The 19,454-nt window shown below is 35.8% G+C and overlaps 1 long non-coding RNA gene across 1 annotated transcript in view; it reads right to left on the bottom strand.

Moving 5' to 3' along the window:
- Nucleotides 1-1,362: 1,362 nt before the first annotated feature.
- Nucleotides 1,363-19,454, bottom strand: part of LOC104001720 (uncharacterized) — a 45,981-nt gene continuing 27,889 nt past the window's right edge. Inside the window, exon 4 of the long non-coding RNA XR_673653.5 lies at nt 1,363-1,782. This is a non-coding gene — a long non-coding RNA (uncharacterized LOC104001720). The remainder of the gene's footprint in view (nt 1,783-19,454) is intronic.

Below are 19,454 nucleotides of genomic sequence, written 5' to 3'. Positions count from 1 at the left end.
CAGGACGCCCCTCAGGTTTCCTTCTTTTTGTACACGTTCATTTCCCCTTTGACCTTCTCTGCCATGTTGTGATACAGCATGAAAGTCCTCACCAGAGTCAGGGCCAAGCCCTTAAACTTCTCAGCCTACAGAACCATGAGCTAAATCAACGTCTTTTCCTTTTAAAGCACCCAGTCTCAGGTATTCCTTCATGGCAACACAAAACAAAGGCAATCCCCACTGCAACAGTGTTGAGATTTCGGATTTTTAAGAAGTGATTAGTTCATGAGGGCTCTCCCCTCATGAATGACTTAATGCTGTTATCGCAGGAGTGGGTTTCTGATAAAAGGATCAGGTTGGCCTCCTTCCCACTCCTGCATGCTTTTTTGCATTTCTGCCATTCTTCCATGGGCTGACACAGCAAGAAGTCCTTTGTTAGATTTGCCCATCAACCTTGGACTGCCCAGCCCCTAAAACCACAAGCTGAATAAATACCTATTCATTGTAAATTACCTAGTCTCAGGTATTCTGTTATAGCAATACAAAATGGGCTGAAACAGTATGCCTTGTAATTTTTTCTTGATAGCTGAACATGGTGTACTGGGTAAAAGGAAGTGCTGTAAATAGGCCTTTACTAATATGGTGATAAGGTGTTGGAAGAGGGGAAACTTTCTATAGTCCTATGATTAGGTCTCCATCTTTTAGCAAGCCTATTCCTCTGGACTCTGAACATCACAATTGTTTCTTAGGCCTTCCCTTTCTAAGTGGAATAGGACAGCTAGAATAGGCTGGGGTTGTTTATTTCAATTCCCTTAGGTGAGTTAGGCTCTGATAAAACCCCAGCAGGTTAGGCTTTGGTTAAACAGTTTCTCCTAAGAGCAGACCTTGTTAAGAACAGAGCACTCTGGCATATATCAAAATGATTTTTCTTTCCTTCCTACTGCCAGAAGCACAATGTAGTTTTCTTCAATAGTTAGTCTGATAATCTGGTCATGCTGCTGATGGTAAAACTTACAAAAGCATGGTGGCCCCCTTGTGACTAGGTCTTCCAGAGTTTTTATCTCTCAGACTTGTGTACACATAGCCTCCAGCAATTCACCAATTACAGTTTAGGTTTTCCTACCCCAGCAGTGGCTCCCATGGAGGTTTCTGCTCCAGTATATTGTGATTCTCTATATCTGCCTGTCCATCTTGCTAATTTTGGGGGCAACGGTTTGCCGTGTGACCTCACTTCTCTTATGGACTCAAGAAGAGTTGTTGATTTCTCAGTTAGCTCAGCTTTTACTTGTTAGAACAGAGTGGCAAATTCCCAGCTCCTTACATGTGAAATTGGAAACTGGAAGTCTTGGAGCTTACTTTTTCAAAATTAAAAACACAGTGATAAACAGTCACAAAGCAGCTTTATTTAGCTTTTCCAAAATATTTCTCAGGCCATTCTCTTTCAGACATTCAAAAAGAAAAAGTTTCTAACTTTAAAATAATTAAATGACAAATGGTAAAACCTGCTAGTTATCTCCCAGTGGCTGTTCCCATGGTGGTAGGGCCTCAGATGTGTGGCCATTTGCAACGGACACGGCATTTCTAGCTTGCAGCCAGGCACAGAAAATAGCAGGAGAGAGCGAGGTGTGTTCCTCTCCTCTCTTGTCTTCTGACGCTTTCCCTGTTCTGCTCCTCTGGAATGTGATGCTGCCATGTTGAGACTGTGAGGTTGAAGCCTTCAGGAAAGAATACCAAGATGAATGGAGTCTGAGTTCCTGACAACATGGAGCATCATGCCAGCCATGAACCACTTCCGAGACATCCCTATGAGAAAAAATACACTTCCATGTTCTTTAATTTATCATTTTGGAGGGTTTTCTGTTATTTGCTGCAAAACCTAATCTTAACTAATACAGACATTGAATCTGAAATTCCCAGGAAAATCCCTGTAAACCTGTTGCTTGCCACAAATAACTGGCCTCTACCAGTAGCATTCTACTAAAAAAAAACCATATGTGGCATTATCCCTTATTTATAGATAAAGAAAATAAGGGCCAGAGAAGTTTCCATTCAGATTCTGAATCTAATGCTCTTCATAAGAAACTGTTTTGCATGCTAACTAATGAATAATAAATTAGAATACAGAGTCAATGTCAGCCTTTTGTATACAGTTCTGTATTTGTTTCAAGATATTAACCTCATCTAGTTACTCACAACCACCCTTAAAGCAGGTTCTTAAATGACAAAACTGAGGCCCAGAAAGTGTCATCTGTACCAGGTAACACAACCGGACAGTGAACTAGTTTCCTGGTTTCCAGTTTTTTTATGATTTGTGTCATATTCTTCACCAATCTTTTAAAGCCTCATCTGTCATAAAGTATATTATTTAACATTTTATTCACCAAGTTTGATCAATAATATTTTCCACCCCCATTGTAGACTACAGGCTGTCCTTTTCACACTTAAATCTGTAAAACTGAGAGAAGAGCATGAGAATCAAGAAGATGTTATTGTTTATTCAATAAGGTAATGTTTACTTCCACATCTGGGAGGGAGGAGATTTTGAAAGGAAGAATAGACAAGGAATATATATGACTTAAAACACTCTCTGAGTTCAAGGAAACAATTCTTTTAATTGTTACTGATACTGTTGGACATAGATAAATAATATATCATTTCGATCCTGTAAAAAATCAAGCAGTCTATTCATTGACTAAAATAATAAAGCCTGACTGAAAAATCCACACGCAAAAAATCCCAATGGCTGCTTTGCATGCTCTAGTTAGTTCAAGCTGAAATTTTTAATATGTGGTTTGCATTTGCTTTCATGCACCAGTGCACTCAAATTTCAGTATTATTCAGTTTCTTGAGGATCCCAAATATGAACAACCTTAATAAACAATATTTTCCTCCACTTCCTATATGAGCGTTTAAGGTTATTGTTCTATATTGCTTTTGCTGTAGCCTGAGACCATCAAAAGGATAATCGGTATATGTAATGAGCTGACCTTGACATCTTCTTCAACCAACTTTAAAAATAAACAATTTTTGGTGGGTCTCTGATGGATTCTCTTTTTAATTTGTCTGCTTTTCTTGTGTATTTTATTCCTTTTTGCTTGTGTGGCAAAGGGACTGAATGTTGATGACCGGAAGTTTGGATCTTTTCCAGGCATTTATTTTGGGACAAGTTCTCAGTCTCTTGGCACAAATACCTACCTGCCACCCCCGTCCTGCCCTCTCCTCCCCACAGTATGACTGACATACATCTACCCTTCTCCCTTATGTACTGGGAAAAGTGGGAGTTCTTTTGATAATCTCTATAAACTTAAGTATTTATAGAAAATTTCTGGGTAGACATAGATAAGGCCTAGGGAGTTGATTAAGGATAATAAAATTAGTTGCTTTACTTTTTTTTAATAAAATATTCTTAAACCACTTCTGAGCCATTCTATCATTAAATTTGCTTCTATCTTGAAACTTTCCTTAATAGTCAATTCTTATGCAACTTCCTTTTTCCCTTTGACAGCATGAAGCATTTTATTCACATGAGTTTTCCTGGTATAAACATTTGTATTTTAAGGAGTTGGAAGATGCAGCTCACGGTAGACTCTTCTCTCTTTTCTACATCCCACTATTCATTTAAGGATCCTAATTCTTAGAGTTTGCACTTTCATATTCTCATGCCATAATATTCTGAGTATGGTGAAGCTTTGAAATGCAAGTTAGAAGTTCTGAATGTTACTAGATTGACTTTTATTAGTCAATAACCTCTTTACTTCTTATTGGTGAAACACATGTATAATAACTAGAAATCAACTGATCTATACATTTGCTTTGATAAATAAGTGTGAGTAAAGTTAGAGAAACAGTGCTGGGTAAATAGCGCATAAAAGAATTGCAAAGAAAGGGATTCTTGCTATTTAATTGGCTTGAATTAAAGAAAAAACAATTTTTTCAAACATTATAACATGATTAGCTTAAAAAGACCTTCCTGCTGAATAGTGTAAGATATTTTTTCAAAATATACCTCAATAATAATAGTAATTTTTCAGCAGTCCTGAGTGTAAGTAAAATAATATTATATGTTTTGTTTTTTTTAAAAAGTAAAGTACTCTCTTTTATGACTCCTCAATTCATTCCTTCTCTTGTTCCAAGTTCCATATTAGGCATAAAAATTCCTGTAATTATTTCATATCCCAACAGTTTCTACCTCTGAACTGTTCTTTATATATTTCATATAACTTATTACATTTATTCTAATACTTTCTTTTACACAATGTTATTGTTATTCTCTAGAATTTTAAGAAATGTCCTCCATCTTCTAAACTGAATTTTAATTTACTCGAAAAAAATGATTGCATAGTCTCATTTACTCTCAAAGTTTTATCTACTAATGCAGAATAAGTCTTAAGAGATTATTCAAGATTTAGCTTTGTCTGCAGTTCTTTTGCATTGGAATGTATAAACATTACTGTAGGCTCAATTCATATTAGTCTACTTAAGTAAACAAGAAACAGTTAATTATGATCAATTTCTCAAACTTATATACTATTTCCTTCAAGAAAAGAACTTTGTTTTGACATGTGTAACATTCACTGTAATCCACTGTAGTATCAAAACAAAAATCTTTGTGTTATGGAAAGGGAAGCAATAACTAAAGTTTTGCAATAAGCATATTTTACATTTTACTGTGTTCTATGTTTTACAAAAATGTTTTTATGTGCCTTTTGAAGGTAAAAACAAAACACATTTTAATGTTATAACATCGTTTAATAACGAATATTAGGTTTTACTTGGAGTTATTTGAGAAACAATAAGGCATGGTGGAAATATTAGAATCAGAATGCCTAAGTTTGAATCTTGACCCCATCACTTGCAAGCTGTGTGAACTTTGTCAAGTTACTTAACCTCTTTGTGTCTCATTTTCTTCATCTGTAAAACAGGAATGATTACAATAATTGCTTGTAATATATTAATACATATCATGCATTTAAAATCAGGCCTGGAACTTAATTAGCACTGGGTAAGTTTCTGCTTATATTATTATTTGGGGAAAATTTTCAATGTATCATGATTTTTTGTTGTATTCAGATTTATTATCTAAAATATAATATAAAAATGGATCTACTGGAGTTGATAAAATAGTTTTATTTCTCTAATTGTGATGCAAGAAACATAGGTATAACCAGAGTGTGTTAAACTTTCCTGTAAGCTATGCTCCACCAAGTACATCAGACAATTCATTATTATGTGCTCAATAAATACCTGCTTGTTGTCAATTAACTGCATAGCTGACTTTCTATTGCTGGATAAGTGTTAAAATTTAGTCTCTTTAAATTTATTTTGCTTGCTTAAGTGGCAGGCTTTTTTGGATAATTGAAATATACACACAGAAGTTATATATATATATATAATACACACACATATATATATCTTCTTTAGTCTTCTATATATGACAAAAAACATATTTTATAAAGACTATAAATCTCTCCAATGCTACTCTATTCCTCTGATAAGTATCCTTATAATCCCATTTTCCAGAGGTTTGCTTCATATTCCCCCTAGTTTTTTATATGCCATGTAAGCATAGCTATGTGTTTATATATAAGCATACACAGGATGCTTTTTCTCATAAAATTGGGATTTGCCATGCATAATGATCTTCTACTGTGTTTTTTCATATCACGTACTTCTTACTTGATTAATACATATAGACATCACCTTATTCTTTTCTAATTTCTTTTAAAAATTCAGAAGCATGTAAAAACATATGTACAATGTTATATGTAGCTATATAGTGAACATCCATACATCCATTACTCAGGTTAAGAAGAACATTGCCAGTATATCAGAAACTCTATCTAATAGCTACAATAGTGTTCCAGTTTATGTCTATATCTTAATTCATTTCACATTCACTTATCAATAGATATTTAAGTTGCCCCTAATATTTTGCAGTTACTAATAATGCTGTAATGAACATCCTCTATTTTACTTTTACATTCTCATGTAGCTGTGCCTACATGATGAATTCTTAGAAGGGAGATTCGTAGGTAATAGGATGTATACTTTTCATATTTGAACAGAAAAAACTAAATTATCCTCCAAAAGTTTGTGTAAATTTGTACTTCTACCAACAGTATAATAGAGTTCATTTCCCCAGACCCAGCACATATCCAACAGTTGTTGTTTTCAATATTTTTAATTTTTCTAATCTGATTAGAAAAAATTTATATTTATTTTAATTTCTATTTCTTAGCTGGTGAAGTTTAGCAGAATTTTTTATATTTATTATGTACTTGTATTTCTTTGGAGAATTGCCCTTTCATGTACGAAACCCATTGATACTATTGGATTTGTTTATGCTTCCTTACTAATTTGTAGTAATTCTTTATAAAACAGATATATAAGTCCTTTGTTATATGTCACATGGATTTTCTTCCGGGTATTATTTTAAAGTTTTTTATGTATCACTGAATGCATGAAGGTACAGATACTGTAAGGTTCAAGAATTAATATTTAATAAGCTATTTTTTTCACACATATTTCCTCACAGTATTTTAACCTCTTACAGAAAGGTTATTTAAAGCGGTTGGATTACTGAATGTAAAATTGCATTTGCCATTTTGGTTTCCATTCGTGGATATGCACCTACAAATCAACTAATTTGTGCTTAATTTTTTTCATTCTCATGGACAGAGGGTGTTAAATTGCTAAGAACCCTGTAGTCTTAGAGGACCATTTTAGAGGTGTGTATCTAGTTTTCCAAAGAGGCAATTTATTTCTATATCAAATGAATCGTTATATAAAAGCTATCTATTCTTCAGTAAAAGTGCAATTACACTAGTTTAGAGTTAAATTAATTCTCAAGACTTCAAATCACCTTTCTTAACACACTTTTTTTTTCGTTTGTTTGTTTTTGAGACAGTGTCTCACTCTATCGCCCAGGCGGGAGTGCAGTGGCGCGATCTTGGTTCGCTGCAACCTCCACCTTCTGGGTTCAAGCGATTCTTGTGCCTCAGCCTCCTGAGTAGGTAGGATTACAGGAGAGTGCCACCACACCTGGCTAATTTTTTTTTTTTTTTTTTTTTTTTGTATTTTTAGTAGAGATGGGGTTTCACCATGTTGGCCAGGCTGGTCTTAACTCCCGACCTCAGGTGACCTGCCTGCCTTGGCCTCCCAAAGTGCTGGGGTTACAGGCGTGAGCCACCATGCCCGGCATTAACAAAGAATCTTATATGTACCTCTAGTGTGTCTCTTGGCATATTTCTAGAAGTTTTTTGTTTCTAGTATTTGTTTTATTTCTAGAATTTGTTATGAAAGAAACTTTGAATGTGATTGATAGAAAGGTGAGAAAATCCTAGAAAAACTGATAATCTATTAAATAATAGCTTGGATACTTTATATATTGCTAATATAAAAGAATAATTGCTCTCTATATAGAGAAAACTATGCTTAACATTATTTGTACAAGAAAAAGAACACACTTTTTCAAAAGTTATTAAATTAAAAATCATAGCCAATTTTTAATGGGTTATATACCTCTGAGAAGTAAGGAATGTGTCTTATTGACAGCCTGTAAATAGCATAGATATTCTGTCACTTGAATTTTTAAAATTTGCTGTTTTCTAATTTGATTTAAAATTTTTGGGTTTAGTATCTATAGAAAAAAATGAAAGAATAACCTATTTTGAGAAACAGGAACATCTGATCTATACTTTCTAAAGACTGTAACAATCTTCATGACATAATTTCTCTCTAAATATGTTTAGTACATTTAATGTGTTTTTAGTATGTTAGCAAATAAATATATTCTCTCTATTTTTTCATTCTCTGCTAATTGTACCCCGCTTGTTTAGTTCATATGCATGAAGTAACTGAATGCTGGCAAGAGCTTTTAGCTGGGCTCAGCTTTTAGTAAGCCAAAAAATTTTGAAAGAAGACGGGCATTCTTTAGCTTTCAAAATGTTGACTCTGGGTTTAGCAGCCACTAAGTAATAATAGACTACCCACTGCCTCAAAGGTCAGAACCACAGACTGATTAGGACATCATGATTATGTGAAGAAAGAAACATTGGGTTATCTAGTGCCAAGTTTGAATGGGATTGTGTTCTGTGACCTACTTTCCTTAGATCAGTTTGCTCTCTATGGATAGAACATGCAGCAGTATTCTCTGGAGACTATTAACAGTTATTATTCAAAATTTAAAGGTTTTAAAGAAGTCATATTAATTATTCTAGCCTATGCAGCAATATTATCGATGTGGTTAATTTGTTTGAACTATATGATGTAAAGAACATTATAATGTACAAAAATAAAGACGAGCAATGTTACTGGAAGACTTGATGTAATCAAGTATTATAAACTTCACTGCTACCTATGTAGGTTACACAGATCGCGTTACATTGTTGATAGATACATATTTAAATAACAGTTTTAGTCACATACATAAAATTCATCCTTTTAACATGTACAATTCAGTGGTTTTTAGTATATTTACAGAGTTACACAACCATCATCACTATTTAATTTCGGAATATTTTTATCAATCCAAAAACAAGCCCTATGCCATTAGCAGTTACTCCCCAAAGGTGGTTCTTTGGAATAATTGGCAAAATTGATAAGCCACTGACTAGACTGACCAAGAAAATAAGAGAAAAAACACAAATAACAAATGCAGACTTGAAAGAGATAATAAGAGAATATTTTTATTGTATTATCATAAACAACTTTGTCAATAAATTTGAAAATTTAGATGAAAATTTCAAATGGACAAGTTCCTAGGAAAACATACTATACTAAAGGCAAAGAAAAAAGACAAAAAACTGAATAGTAACCATTCTAATAACTGTTACAGAAAATGAATTCATGTTCAAAATCCTTTCCACAAAGAAAAGTCCGGGTCCAGATAACTTTGTGAATTGCATCAAAAATTTAAGGAAAAGATGAATCTCTTCTGTTAGAATCTATTCTGATAGATTAGGATCTGTTCTAACACAAACTCTTCCATAAAATAGAAAGTAAGCAACTTTCTTTCTGTTTCAGAAGACGAGCATAACCTTGTCACCCAAATTCAAGGACATTATGAGAAGAGAAAATTATGAGGGAAACATTTTATTATCTCAGTGATGCAGAAAAAGCATTTGATAAAATATAACATCCTTTTTTGATAAACCAAAAAATTGTAACTAGGAATATAAAGGAACTTCATTAATCTGATAAGGGTCTCTACAAAGAAACAATTAGCAAATATAATACCTACTGGAGATATGCCAAAAGCTTTATCTTTAATATCTGGAGGAAGGCAAGGATAATCACTATCACCACTTATATTCAGCCTTGTTCTAGAGGCCTGAGCAAGTGCAGTAGGGTGAAAAAAACATACAGTAAAAGAATTTTTTTTATTATACTGTAAGTTTTAAGGTACATGTGCACAACGTGCAGGTTTGTTACATATGTGACATGTTGGTGTGCTGCACCCATTAACTCGTCACTTAACATTAGGTATATTTCCTAATGCTATCCCTCCCCACTCCCCCCACCCCACAACCGGCCCTGGTATGTGATGTTCCCCTTCCTGTGTCCGTGTGTTCTCATTGCTCAGTTCCCACCTATGAGTGAGAACATGCTGTTCTCACTCATAGGTCGCATGTTCTAACACACACTAAATTTATAAGAGTGATATCCCTTTCCTATTCAGATATTGACCTGCAGAAAAATAAATCTTTTATAACTTAAAACAAAATAAAAAATGCTATTGAAATTACTCCTCAATCAGCTTAACAGGTTTTACTAGAAACATCCTACCTATGCTTGACTCACTGTAGAGAGTATAAACCAGACAGGAAGCAATGTGTCTTGCAGTGAATTAAAGATAAGCGAATAAAATTATCTTTTAAAAAGAACTAACTCACTGTTAAGGTCTTTTCTGATTATGGGCTATGTTCCATGGGTTTAGTAGTAATCATTACTTTATTTCAATTGTAGATTTACTTAGGAAATAAATAGTATTTTCTTATTGATTGAATGACTTAATTTATTCTGATGTTCAGCCAGGTTTCTTATCAAAAGTGGCAGAAACTAATGACTAACTGAAGTGAAGGGAATTTCTAGAGAAGGCTTCAGGGTCACAGAACTTAGAGGAGACTGGGGCATGGGAGGCTTGGAAATAGGCAGGAACCAAAAGGTCACCAGAGCCAAAAAGCATGAAGCAACCAGGAGTTATTGCATCCTCGCTGGATGGTCTGATCAGGGTGCCACCACCACTGCTGCCACCGTCCTCCAGTCCTGGCATCACTCATACCTACGAAGTGCCATGAGCAACCATCTGACTCACCTCACTCATGTGCTGGGCTGCCCAAGTCTTAGTTCTCACTTTAAGACTACACAGTTAATTCCCCAAGAAGAAACTGGCTAAGTGTCTTTTACACAGTGAAAAGCAGAAACATAGGTTTTCATCTTTTAAAAATAATTTTGAATTTTGTTAATGGCATAGATTTTACCCAAGCATACAGATCACAACATTAGAAGGGACTTTACTCTTCCTTTAGCCAAAACTCTTATGTTGAATTAGGCATTAAACAAGAAATAAAAGTGAGTATTGGCATTGAAGAGTGAAATATTAATATATGATGAACCTTTGTGAATAAGTCATGTGTGAAACAGCCTTGTCGGAATCAAAAGGTAAGAGTGCATTCCACATTCTTTGCAGAACTAGAGAAGAGTGTTGCATTCAGGTCATGACCCCGCCGTATTTTCAATAACCTAACTAGCCTCTTCACATGGTTTCCCACATCAATGCATTCAGTTTGGGGTGTTCTGAGTTTGAGCTCAAGCTCAATATGTATAAAACTGAACTCATCTCTTCCACACCTGCTACTTCTCCTGTTTTCCCAATATTGATAAATGCACCACTATCCAATCTAGTCACATAATCCAGAAACTCAGGATTCATAGATGATCATTCCATATCTCACCCTACACATGCTGTCATACCACTACATTCTGTCAATTCTTCCTCCATCTTGCTTTTTGAATGTGTGCCTTCCTACCTTCCCTTTTGCTAGTATCTTGGTTCAAATTCATGGTATCTGTATTTCTCACCACCCAACTTATCTTGCAGTTTAGCTTAATTTTAGTAGGTCCCATTGTTGCCAGTAAGCTGGTTCAGGTTCTTGTTTTTGCTTCACAAAATAATTTGAGAATGAGTCCAAAGTAAGAGTAAGCAAAGAAGTTTATTGCAAAGCAAAAGTGCACTTTGAGAGGCAGAATGGGTTACTCCGAGGGAGAGACAGCAGTTAGTGCCTTAGGAGGAATTTCTTTTATGGGAGTGGTACATACATATTCATAAAATACTGGTGAGGTCAAGTATGTAAAGGTAGACCTGCAGCTGGCACATGTACTCAGTATCTTCATGCTTTAACAGGTATCACATGTAACATTAGCAAATAAAATCTCCACCTAGGGCTGTCTTTTTTACTATTAAAATGAGGAAAATGTTACTATTAATATAAGCTAAAACTTGACACTTGCTGCATATGTGGGATCCTGGAGAAGTCCCTGCCCCCCCAGCCTCCAGGCAGGAATTTGTAGCTAATAGCTTCTTGGGCTTTTGGTGCTGATTGGCTGGAGATGGGGGAAGCTACATCAGGAATATGGGGCTTCTGTTCTCTTTCCCAGGCCATCCTGGGTATCAGAAACTTGTAACCATCTGGTGGTCTGCTCATATAATGTAGGATCACCTATCTTGCAAAAGAGTTAGGTTCTGATGCACAAAGGTGCAGGTGAAAAGGACCCACTGGCGAAAGGTGCCTGCTAGGCTTCACAAAAGGGGACAAATCTGTATGGCCTTCTACCCTCACCCTGCCTCACCATAGGATATCAAGTGTAGGCCATTAATTACAGTGTCAGCCATATATCTCATGACTTATTCCCATTTTACCTGGGCTACCTAAATTCTGAATATATCCTCCATTTTCATGTAACTTAGATTTTAATATGCTGTTGTTTAGTTAATCTTTCTACCTGCTTCAATTACTCCTGTCCTTGTTTGCTTGGTAAACTTCTACTCCAAACTTCCAGTTTCAGTTTTACTGAATTTTCCCTGAAGACCGTCCTATATCAACCACCACCTTCCCAAGTACACTCAGGCAAAAGTTTCCTCTGAGCTCCCATAGCACCTGTACATACTTCCCTAGATCGCTTCCATACTCATTATTTGTTTATATGTCTGTTTTTCCTTTTGGACTGGAAGCTTCTTGAGTGCTGGGACTGTTGCTCGTTTACAGTTGTGTTTTCTCCCCTTAACACATGCATTTAGTGCCTGGTTCACCATAGGCAATGAAACATGATTGTTTAATAAATGAATGAAGCATGCATCATTGAATAGAGCATGTAGACAAAGATGAGACTGTAGAAAACTCCAGAAGTCAAGCTGAGGGAGTGCCTTTGTACCCTGACTGTGTCCTGCCTTTTACCCAAGCTGCAATCAAAATGGAGGAACTTCAGGAAAGCAGCCCTTATCAATCCCAGATTCTAAAACCTCTTCTCCCTTGTTTTCCCCAATTATTATTTCCTCATTACATACCTAGACTACAAACTCTGCCTTCTGCTCCCATTTCTAGCCTAGAACTTGCCTCAGAAACACCTTACCGTGGATTTGGTCCATTCACCTGTGAGCCTCAGTGTTCCTCCTTACACACAGTTTATTCCGTCTTCTTCTTGCCATTTTATCTCAAGTGACTACATTCTGAGCGAGCCTTTGACCCCCCAGACTATGCTTCAGTGTTGGTTCTTATGTCCCACACTGCTTTGAGGGGTCAAGCCTAAAGGTAGGGAGAGATGTATAAGGCAGTGCCATGATAAATATCAGCCTAATTTCACGAGAGAAATAAAAGAGTCACGGGAGAGAGCCCAGAGTACCACCCTGACAATTTTATCTGAAAACATCTCTTTGTTTTAATGCCGCTTTTCATAGCCTAGTATACACATACCACATGAGTCCACACATGCATGCCTTCTTCCTTTCATTTATTTCTTTTGGCCTTTATTGAGCTCTTTCTGATCACCAATCACTATGCTAGCCTCTAGAATAAAATATTTCAGAATAAAGAAGTTTCCCCTGCTCTTCCGATTGCTTATAATCTGGGAAGGAGAGATAGTTCCATGAGTGATAATTACAGGATAATAAAATAAATATGTCAGTTGAACACAGGCCCAATAGTAACAAAGCAAAGGGAAATGCAGTCATAAAGGTAACACCGAGTGCCTGACAAACCAAGAATATTAAATACTTCATCCGAGGCTCTCCGTAACCTGCCCTATCCTATCTTTTCCAACCTTATTTCTTTATACTGTTACATACTCTAAACTCCAACCAAATGTAAGACTACCATAGAAGATGCCCATTATGAAATTTAGACAGTTTATTTTGGGGATACATTTTCTTATAGTTCCATGAATACCAAAAGGGCTATGGCAACAGCTTGTAATTTCTATAGTCTTGTAATTCAACATGGCAAAGTAAGGTTGATCTATTTTGGGAAGGTATTTTGATAGGGTAACTTTGTGCTAAATATAGTCAACCTTCTGCTAGCATTATGTATAATGACAAATAATCTAAATGTAGTTTCACAGATAATCTAAAGTCACGTGCAGATTTACAATGTATTTTCTGCCTTCCTGCTCTGCCATCTCTCCTAGGAAGGATATCCCATAGTTTTGCCCTTTTTAGGCTAATGTCAACAATTACAATTTAATGTTAACAAACATTTTCTAACCACATGCCACTGTTGATATGTTTCTGATGGATAATGAGGAAGGAAACTGTTTAACGACTAAACATTGTCTTGCATTATCCCTAAATGCATAATCAGATATATGTTAAAATGACACATTTTTCTCTTGTGTGTGTGTGTGCAAACAACTTGCATAAAAATAGTCTAACTTCTGTACCGAAGAGGTGTACAATACATGTAACTATAGTGTTCACTTGTAGTATGTCAGAACCCACCTTTGGGTGGAGTTACACTACTGCCAACGGATTTAGTTGTTGTGGTTTATTCTAACACTTTCGGTCACTTTGAACAATCAAGGGTGTTTGATCCAACGTTAGAAGACTGCATTTCATGAGAACCAAGACAACATCTACTACAGCTGTCTGGGCCAGCAGCGTGCGTCACACCACAGACAGCCTGCCCAGCCACTTCTTTCCGGTTCCTGTTTTTGTCTGAAAATGGCAAAGTTGGGAATTAAAAATTAGTTGTAAGAGCCCCCAAATGTAATTCTTTGTAATCAAATGTAATTGTTGGCAAAAGCACATTTGTTTTTGAAATCAAATATAAATGTGCATACAGTATTGATTCCTTTTTAAAATAAATTTAAATATATCTGATGAAGCAGCACAGTTACACCCTTTTCCTTCTGCATTTTTAATCTTTATCAGAACACTAGCTCTCCAGACTTAGATTACAAGTGTGCTCTGTTTCCCTTTGCCTCAAACTCTTTCCTTGGTAACTAACTGCACTGCTGCTTCTGTGGCCTCATTTTGATTTCATGCTTCAGCAAATGCAATCTGGCCCTGCTCTCAACAAACTGCTTAATCAAAGCTTGCCCATCTCCCAACCTCATTGGCCACTTTCAGGTAATCATTTTATCAGTCTTTTTTAAAGTCTTGAACACCAACTCTCTATGCACTCTTCTCTTTACTCTTGTTAACTCGCAAATATCTTTCAGTCCTCTTTTCCACTCTAACTCTTAGATTTGTGCTGAATGTCTTTGGCCCTTTTCTTTCCTCTCTCACTTATTTTCTTCCACAGCTTTTTTTTTTAAATGCTAAAATGAACTTAAAAACACAAAAGTAATGAATGTCTGTTGTAACAATACAAAGAGTACAGTGAACTATCCAGTAACAAATTAGCTGTCTTTCCTTCTTCCCATATGTATACACACATACATTTATATATTTGTATTTACATATCTGTATATCATATATTCATACATATATGTATTTACCAATGACTTTCTTCACAGAATTGGAAAAAAACTACTTTAAAGTTCATATGGAACCAAAAAAGAGCTCACATTGCCAAGACAATCCTAAGTAAAAAGAACAAAGCTGGAGGCATCATGCTACCTGACTTCAAACTATACTACAAGGCTACAGTAACCAAAACAGCATGGTACTGGTACCAAAACAGAGATACAGACCAATGGAACAGAGCGGAGGCCTCAGAAATAACACCACACATCTACAACTATCTGATCTTTGACAAACCTGACAAAAACAAGAAATGGGGAAAGGATTCCCTATTTAATAAATGGTGCTGGGAAAACTGGCTAGCCATGTGTAGAAAGCTGAAATTGCATCCCTTCCTTACACCTTATACAAAAATTAATTCAAGATGCATTAAAGACTTCAATGTCAGACCTAAAACCATAAAAACCCTAGAAGAAAACCTTGGCAATACCATTCAGGACATAGGCATGGGCAAGGACTTCATGACTAAAACACCAAAAGCAGTGGCAACAAAAGCCAAAATAGACAAATGGGATCTAATTAAACTAAAGACCTTCTGCACAGCAAAAGAAATTACCATCAGAGTGAACAGGCAACCTACAGAATGGGAGAAAGTTTTTGCAATCTACCCATCTGACAAAGGGCTAATATCCAGAATCTACAAAGAACTTAAACAAATTTACAAGAAAAAATCAAACAACCCCATCAAAAAGTGGGCGAAGGATATGAACAGACACTTCTCAAAAGAAGACATTTATGCAGCCACCAGACACATGAACAAATGCTCATCATCACTGGTCATCAGAGAAATGCAAATCACAACCACAATGAGATATTATCTCACACAAGTTAGAATGGCGATCATTAAAAAGTCAGGAAACAACAGGTGCTGGAGAGGATGTGGAGAAATAGGAACACTTTTGCACTGTTGGTGGGAGTGTAAACTAGTTCAACCATTGTGGAAGACAGTGTAGCGATTCCTCAAGGATCTAGAACTAGAAATACCATTTGACCTAGGGAATACCATTACTGGGTCTATACCCAAAGAATTATAAATCATGCTACTATAAAGACACATGCACATGTATGTTTATTGCGGCACTATTCACAATAGCAAAGACTTGGAACCAACCCAAATGTCCATCAATGATAGACTGGATTAAGAAAATATGGCACATATACACCATGGAATTTTATGCAGCCCTAAAAAGGATGAGTTAATGTCCTTTGTAGGGACATGGATGAAGCTGCAAACCATCATTCTGAGCAAACTATCACAAGAACAGAGAACCAAACACCGTATGTTCTCACTCATAGGTGGGAATTGAACAATGAGAACACCTGGACACAGGGCAGGGAACATCACACACCGGGGCCTGTTGTGGGGTGGGGGGAGGGAGGAGGGAGGAGGGATAGCATTAAGAGAAATACCTAATGTAAATGACAAGTTAATGGGTGTAGCACACCAACATGGCACATGTATACATATGTAACCAACCAGCACATTGTGCACATGTGCCCTGGGACTTAAAGTATAATTAAAAATAATAAAATAAATAAAAATAAAAATAAATACCATTGTTATTAAGAAAAAAAAAACACACAAAAGTAATGAATGTCTGTTGTAACAATATAAAGAGTACAGTGAACTATCCAGTACAAAATTAGCTATCTTTCCTTCTTCCTATATGTATACACACACACATTTGTATATTTGTATTTACATATATGTATATACATGTATATTTTGTTACAAAAGTTGGGTCATACTAAACACTGTTTTACAACTTATTTTTTCCTTTAGAGAAAATCATGAATATCTTTCCTAATCAATGCATATGAAGACACCTAATTCTTTAAAAGGCTGCATAGTACTATACTTCTAAATTCTTTATGCACATCTCTGCATGGTTATTCCACTAGCTAATCAAACTCAACAAACAAAACCCCAAGTTATAGTTTTCATTCTGAACTGTTGCATATCTCTAAACTGTGTTACATATTTAGTTAATAGTATCACTATCCTTTGATGTATGTAACTTGAAAATGAGCACTAAAATTTTCCCTAAGTCATGAGCATGAATTTCTCTATTAGAAATATTCCCTTGGGTGTGCCACAGACGCTTCAGGCTCTGCATTTCCCAAATTGGGCCTTCATTTGGTGGCACCACTCTCAGCCTAGTAGTTCAAGCCAAAAATCTGGAAATCAGCTGTTTCACATTCCATGTCCCTGAGTGTATCCAATTTTGCCACCTATCTCTTGATTTTGTTCTATCCACTCTGTTATTACTGTCTTAAATAGGGATTTCATTATTATTCATCTGACCTGTTGCAGCAGTCTTTTTACCGTTCTCCTCTCAATCCCACCCCCCATCCATTCACCAAGCTTTCATCAATGAGTTTCTCATCTGCCCTAAAGGGCAAATTTGCCAACTGCCAGGCAGTTTAAAAACCTTCACTGACTCCCATTCACCCACAGAATAAAATTCATGCTCTTTAGCTTGCAACACAAGGACTTTTTATCCCCTACTCAGCTCTCCAATTTCATTTCCCATTAGTTTCCAGTTCCCTTTTGCATTTTATGTTTTTGCAATATCAAAATGCCTACACATACACACATGAACATACACACACACACGAACAACTTTTGGGGGAATCTCTACATACTTACAAATATTAATTTCTCTGTGTGAGACGGCCACCTGTACCTCCTTATCTGGAAAATTCTTATTTATTTTTCAAAGTCCTATAGAACCATCCCTTCTTCAATGAAGTCTTCCCTCACTCTTCCCAGACAAAATACATTACTTATTTCTTTACTTTTTGTGAACATTGTATGCACATTATTGCCTATGCATGCCGTATTATTGCGTATTTTATATATATATATATATGTTATTACATATCTTTACTTAAGTGTCACCCCTAGCTGTTTGATAGGGTCAGATATTAATTCATCTTTTGATATTTAGCACCTACCAAACTTCTGGCACAAAGTAAGTGCTCCATAAATTTTTATTGTGATAAATTGCATAGCATTTTTATTCCTTTGTCTTCCTCAGCAGCTATATCCAACCAGCTAACATCTCTTTACAATGCTACCTCCTCAATAGTAGTATTTCTCTTTTATTTCTTTTCATCTCCACCACTGTTAGCATAATACAAGAGCTTATTCTCTTTTATTCATGCATCCAGTGGTATTTGTCAAATATGTGTGATTTGGGGGGTATAAAGTTGTGGGAAACATGTCACCTGGCCTGGAGAAGCCCATGATGATTCACTGAGGGGACAGATAGATAAACAATCATTCAAGTAACTTCACTGATTTTCCATCCCATGGTTTTCCCCTAATCTTAGGTCTCCTTCACAGCACGCTTAGACAAGGGTCTTAGGATGTTGCCCAAGCTGGTCTTAAACTCCTGGGCTTGCATGATCCTCCCGCCTCAGCCTTTTGAATAGCTGGGATTACAGGCATGTGCCTCTATGCCTAGCTTCCCTCAGAGAGTAATCTTCATGTGATCAGATTTTTTTTTTTTTTTGCCCAAAATCCTATAACTTCCTATTTATTGCAGGAAAAAACTCACCATTTAGACTGGCAGTCAGGACTCTATGCCTTTTATACCCTATTTCTCCGCTTTCCCTTCCTCCTCTACTCCCTGATTTCTTGCCCATTTGTCAAAGATTAATTAAGATATCTTTTTCATGAAGTCTTCCAGGATTCTTCTAGGAATAATAAGCATGTCACTCCTTTTGTTACAACATTAATGTGCAACCTGCTTTTGTTATAATTATTTATGTATGTATCTATCTTCATTATAAATTGGGACAAGAAAAGGATTTGAGAGGGTTTTTTTTTGACATCACAAAATGAGTACTAACAGAAATATAGGGGGCTTTGAATTTGAAGCTTATGTGTTATTCCATGTAAAGGTTATTCTATTTTTATATTATATAGTTCTCAATGACATTTCTATCTATGAGCTTCATACAATCAAACACCATGATGGTAAAATTTATTTTATTTATAAAGAATATGATTATTTTATGAAATAACTTCACACCAAATATAACTTAATTCTTTAGAAAGGATTTTATTGCCTAGAGCCACAGTGGAATTACATAGCAACGAGCCTTCATTAATGAAGAGTAATTATTTTACTGTGGTAATCTCAAATGCAAAGTAGTGTTACAATTGGTATATATATTATACTCGCCAAATGAATTAATACTGCTTACCCTTTTGATTAAAAGATCAAAGACTTTTTAATCAGGTCTTTGCACATTTTGCATATAATCTGCTGAATCCAGTAATAAGTGATAACAAACCTATCATTTATGTCAATGTTCAGAAGCTTGACAATAAAGTAAGGAAACTTGAATTTGCTCTTACGGAAGAATGAGGAGTCCAAATATGTAATCTTTGCATACGCATGCAAGGTAGGATAATTTTTTTTCTCCCCAGTTGAGAGCCCTTTACTGA

Source organism: Pan troglodytes, chromosome 1 (genome assembly GCF_028858775.2).
Source record: "Pan troglodytes isolate AG18354 chromosome 1, NHGRI_mPanTro3-v2.0_pri, whole genome shotgun sequence".
Lineage (NCBI taxonomy): Eukaryota > Metazoa > Chordata > Mammalia > Primates > Hominidae > Pan > Pan troglodytes.
The sequence above is the reverse complement of the archived record's forward strand: the minus strand, read 5'-3'. Positions and strand labels throughout refer to the sequence as shown.